The sequence below is a fragment of the Nycticebus coucang genome, chromosome 12 (assembly GCF_027406575.1).
Source record: "Nycticebus coucang isolate mNycCou1 chromosome 12, mNycCou1.pri, whole genome shotgun sequence".
Lineage (NCBI taxonomy): Eukaryota > Metazoa > Chordata > Mammalia > Primates > Lorisidae > Nycticebus > Nycticebus coucang.
The window spans coordinates 17,611,902-17,617,981 of NC_069791.1; positions in this window are offsets into that span (position 1 = coordinate 17,611,902).

Here is a 6,080-nt window from a genome sequence, read left to right on the forward strand (position 1 = left end):
TTGGTTTATCAAAGATTAGGTGGTTGTAAAATGTTAGTTTCATTTCTTGGTTTTCAATTCAATTCCAAGTGTCTATGTCTCTGTTTTTGTGCCAGTACCATGCTGTCTTGAGCACTATGGCTTTGTAGTACAGACTAAAATCTGGTATGTTGATGCCCCCAGCTTTATTTTTGTTACAGAGAACTGCCTTAGCTATACGGGGTTTTTTCTGGTTCCAGACAAAATGCAGAATCATTTTTTCCAAATCTTGAAAGTACGATGTTGGTATTTTGATAGGAATGGCATTGAATAGGTAGATTGCTTTGGGAAGTATAGACATTTTAACAATGTTGATTCTTCCCATCCATGAGCATGGTATGTTCTTCCATTTGTTAATATCCTCTGCTATTTCCTTTCTGAGGATTTCATAGTTTTCTTTTTTTTTTTTATATTTATTTTTTTTTTTATTGTTGGGGATTCATTGAGGGTACAATAAGCCAGGTTACACTGATTGCAATTGTTAGGTAAAGTCCCTCTTGCAATCATGTCTTGTCCCCATAAAGTGTGACACACACCAAGGCCCCACCCACCTCCCTCCTTCCCTCTTTCTGTTTCCCCCCCCATAACCATAATTGTCATTAATTGTCCTCATATCAAAATTGAGTACATAGGATTCATGCTTCTCCATTCTTGTGATGCTTTACTAAGAATAATATCTTCCACGTCCATCCAGGTTAATACGAAGGATGTAAAGTCTCCATTTTTTTAAATGGCTGAATAGTATTCCATGGTATACATATACCACAGCTTGTTAATCCATTCCTGGGTTGGTGGGCATTTAGGCTGTTTCCACATTTTGGCGACTGTAAATTGAGCTGCAATAAACAGTCTAGTACAAGTGTCCTTATGATAAAAGGATTTCTTTCCTTCTGGGTAGATGCCCAGTAATGGGATTGCAGGATCAAATGGGAGGTCTAGCTTGAGTGCTTTGAGGATTCTCCATACTTCCTTCCAGAAAGGTTGTACTAGTTTGCAGTCCCACCAGCAGTGTAAAAGTGTTCCCTTCTCTCCACATCCACGCCAGCATCTGCAGTTTTGAGATTTTGTGATGTGGGCCATTCTCACTGGGGTTAGATGATATCTCAGGGTTGTTTTGATTTGCATTTCTCTAATATACAGAGATGATGAACATTTTTTCATGTGTTTGTTAGCCATTCGTCTGTCGTCTTTAGAGAAAGTTCTATTCATGTCTCTTGCCCATTGATATAAGGGATTGTTGGCTTTTTTCATGTGGATTAATTTGAGTTCTCTATAGATCCTAGTTATCAAGCTTTTGTCTGATTGAAAATATGCAAATATCCTTTCCCATTGTGTAGGTTGTCTCTTTGCTTTGGTTATTGTGTCCTTAGCTGTACAGAAGCTTTTCAGTTTAATGAAGTCCCATTTGTTTATTTTTGTTGTTGTTGCAATTGCCATGGCAGTCTTCTTCATGAAGTCTTCCCCCAGGCCAATATCTTCCAGTGTTTTTCCTATGCTTTCTTGGAGGGTTTTTATTGTTTCATGCCTTAAGTTTAAGTCCTTTATCCATCTTGAATCAATTTTTGTGAGTGGGGAAAGGTGTGGGTCCAGTTTCAGTCTTTTACTTGTAGACATCCAGTTCTCCCAACACCATTTATTGAATAGGGAGTCTTTCCCCCAGGGTATGTTCTTGTTTGGTTTATCAAAGATTAGGTGGTTGTAAGATGTTAGTTTCATTTCTTGGTTTTCCATTCGATTCCAAGTGTCAATGTCTCTGTTTTTGTGCCAGTACCATGCTGTCTTGAGCACTATGGCTTTGTAGTACAGACTAAAATCTGGTATGCTGATGCCCCCAGCTTTATTTTTATTACAGAGAACTGCCTTAGCTATACGGGGTTTTTTCCAGTTCCATACAAAACGCAGAATCATTTTTTCCAAATCTTGAAAGTATGATGTTGGTATTTTGATAGGAATGGCATTGAATAGGTAGATTGCTTTGGGAAGTATGGACATTTTAACAATGTTGATTCTTCCCATCCATGAGCATGGTATGATCTTCCATTTGTTAATATCCTCTGCTATTTCCTTTCTGAGGATTTCATAGTTTTCTTTATACAGTTCCTTCACCTCCTTCGTTAGGTATATTCCTAGGTATTTGATTTTCTTTGAGACTATGGTGAAGGGAGTTGTGTCCTTAATTAGCTTCTCATCTTGACTGTTATTGGTGTACACAAAGGCTACTGACTTGTGGACATTGATTTTATATCCTGAAACATTACTGTATTTTTTGATGACTTCTAGGAGTCTTGTGGTTGAGTCTTTGGGGTTCTCTAAGTATAAGATCATGTCGTCAGCAAAGAGGGAGAGTTTGACCTCCTCTGGTCCCATTTGGATTCCCTTTATTTCCTTGTCTTGCCTAATTGTATTGGCTAGAACTTCCAGCACTACGTTGAATAGTAAAGGTGACAGAGGACAACCTTGTCTGGTTTCAGTTCTAAGAGGAAAAGCTTTCAGTTTTACTCCATTCAGTAAAATATTGGCTGTAGGTTTGTCATAGATAGCTTCAATCAGTTTTAGTAATGTGCCACCTATGCCTATACTCTTCAGTGTTGTAATTAGAAAAGGATGCTGGATTTTATCAAATGCTTTTTCTGCATCTATTGAGAGGATCATGTGATCTTTATTTTTGCCTCTGTTAATTTGGTGGATAACGTTTATAGACTTGCGTATGTTAAACCAGCCTTGCATCCCTTCAACTTTTATTCCATGATAGTCTGAGAAGATGCAAGAAATAATTTCTATTTTTTTAAATTTGCTGAGGTTAGATTTGTGGCCTAGGATGTAGCTGATTTTGGAGTATGTTCCATGGGCTGATGAGAAGAATGTGATTTCAGTTTTGTTGGGATGAAATGTTCTGTAGATGTCTGTTGAGTCCAGATGAATGGTTAAGTTTAAATCTAAAATTTCTTTGCTTAGCTTCTTTTTGGAGGATCTATCCAGCACTGCTAAGGGGGTGTTACAATCTCCAACTACTGTGGAAGTGGAGGAATCAAGTTGCTCATGTCTATTAGAGTTTCTCTTATAAATTGAGGTGCATTCTGGTTAGGTGCATAAATATTAAAAATTGAAATCTCATCATATTGAGTATTACCTTTAACAAATATGTAGTTTCCGTCCTTATCTTTCCTTATTTTGGTTGGTTTAATGCCTATTGCATCTGCGAATAGGATTACAACGCCTGCTTTTTTTTGCTTTCCATTTGCCTGGAGTATAGATGACCATCCCTTCACCTTGAGTCTATATTTGTCTTTTAATGTAAGATGCAATTCTTGTATGCAGAAGATATCTGGCTTGAGTTTTTGTGTCCAATCCACCAACCTGTGCCTCTTTAGAGGACAATTTAAACCATTCACATTAATTTAGAATATTGATAAGCTTTTTGAGAGTCTGGTGAACATTTTTAATCCTTTTGCGACTGTAGAAGTTGGAATTTGATCAAAATTTTCTGGATGGGTTTACTTTTGTGGTGGAGGATTACGCTGGTATTTATGGAGGATAGGTCTGAGAATATCCTGGAGAGCTGGTTTAGTTATGGCAAATTTCTTCAACATGTGAATGTCATTAAAGTATTTAATTTTTCTGTCATAAATGAAACTCAGTTTAGCTGGATACAGGATCCTGGGTTGAAAGTTATTTTTTTTTAGGAGATTAAAATTCAATGACCATCCTCTTCTAGCTTGAAAGTTTTCAGCTGAGAGATCTGCAGTTATTCTAATATTCTTCCCCTTGTAGGTGATGGTTTTCTTTCATCTGGCTGCTTTCAGAATTTTCTCCTTCATATTAACTTTAGTGAAATTGATTATGATGTGTCTGGGGGATGTCTTATTTGGGTTGAGTCATGCTGGAGTTCTGAAACTGTCTGCTATCTGAATTTCAGAATCTTTGGCATGTCTGGAAAGTTCTCCTTCATACTCTCATGGAGAAGAGACTCTGTGCCACGTGAAGGCACTTTGTCACTTTTGGAGATCCCTATAAGACAAATATTGGTTTTCTTTGAATTATCCCAGAGCTCTCTGAGAGAGTGATCTGTTTTTTCCCTTCATTTCTCTTCCTCTTTGAGAGTTTGGGAGCGTTTGAAAGCTTTGTCTTCAATGTCAGAAATCCTTTCTTCTGCTTGCTCCATTCTGTTACTGAGGGATTCTACTGTGTTTCTCAGATCTTTGAGGGCTGCAACTTCTTGTCTCAATGTGTCAAAATCTTTGTTCATTTGGCCTTTGAATTCGTTGAATTCTTGAGATATCTTTTGGGTTACTGCTTGGAATTCTAATTCGATCTTATTTGCTATCCAGATTCTGAATTCGATTTCTGACATCTCAGCTATTTGTTTGTGCATGGGATCTTATGCTGTGTCTGCCCCATTGATCCTTGGGGGAGTTGATCTACTCTGATTATTCATATTGCCAGAGTTTTTCTGTTGATTTTGCCTCATGATTATTTTTCACCATTGCCTCTGGTCGTCCTCAGAGTTGGGGAGGTGTCTCTCCAAGGTTAGACCCCAGCAAGATCACTCAATTGTTGCTGGATCTTTGTAGGGAGTAACCCTCTGGGGCTGCCCCAGCTAGGGAGTTCTGGTTGTGGAAGCAGCTCTGGAGTGTGACACACCCAGAGCCAGCAACAGGGCGGGGGGTGGTGCACATGATTCTCGGAGTGCCTGGTGCCCAGTGACTTTGGCATAGAGACCCAAGGCTCCAGCAGTCTCTGGCCAGGAGAAGGGCTCCACGCAGAAGCAGGGAGGGCTCCGGAGGGCACGCGGCTACCAGAGTCTCTGGCCAGACGAGTGGGCCAGTGTGGAGGCAGGGAGGGTACAGGGGGAGGACGCAGGGTTGCGCAGCTCCTGTAGTTCCTGGTCAGGGCATGCGGAGGCCCCAGGCTCAGGTTGCGGGTCAGGTGTCATGGCGCAGCTCTAACCAAGGTCCGGGCAGGTGCTGATCACGGTCGCAGCGCAGTTCTTATGGAGGTCTAGGAGGGCGCCGATCAATATATTTTCTTTTATTACTTTGTATACATCTGGTAGTGGTGACAGCTGCAGGCCCCGGGCTCGTCTGTGTGCGTTTGTCTGATGGTTTCTTTGCCGGCTGCCTTGATTTGTTTTAGGTTTTGTCTCATACTTTTGAATAAATTTTGTTATCCATTTGTATAAAATGTCTTACTGAGATTTTGTATTATATTAAACTATTTTTAGAAATGAAAAACACTGGCAACAATTTTAATATCATTGAATTAGCATGAAAATATCCTTGTTTCATTTTTTTCAACACAACTCAATGATTACAGTATATTTTTTATCATGTTAAAAAATTTCCATTGATATTTAAAAGTCTTAATTAAAAATTAAAATTTGAAATTTAACATATAAGTCAACATCTAATAAAGTGAAGAATTTTAAAAAACTTACTTTATTGCTATAATGTATTCTGATTAGTATTTTACTAGTTTTATGATAAATTCTCACTTCTGGGGTTAAATCCTATTTAATATATTATGTTTATTTGTTCAAATTTTGTTTAGAAAGGAAAGAGATAAAAACTTATCTGCCCCATCAAGTAGTATGTGCATATATATGCATAAATTGCCATTTTTGAAAAATATCCTTAATAGTCTTTTCTTGCATGAAATGCTTTTGGACTAGGTGACCTCTTCACAGGCTGGAGGATAACTGTGTTGGAATGGTAGACTGTAAGACCAGTCTACATGCATTAGGAATGAAAGGCATTTTCAAGTAATGCCTACTTATTTTACAGGAGAGGGAGATGAAGCCCACAAAGAATAACTTAGACAAAGTCAGAGTGAGTTTACGAATTTATATTGTATGCCTCCTCTCGTCTACAGTGCTGTTCTCTAAACAAAACGCAATAGCATACTTGGAAATTCTATCACTACATTTTACAACCCAGGAAGAACCAAGAGGGCAAATGTCCCTTACACCACATTTATTTCATCAGTTGTTTGTCTGATGGTTTCTTTGCTTGGCAGGTTGGAAGATGCTTGGGTCTCACTTGTTTTCCAGATTCCCAATTGCAGCT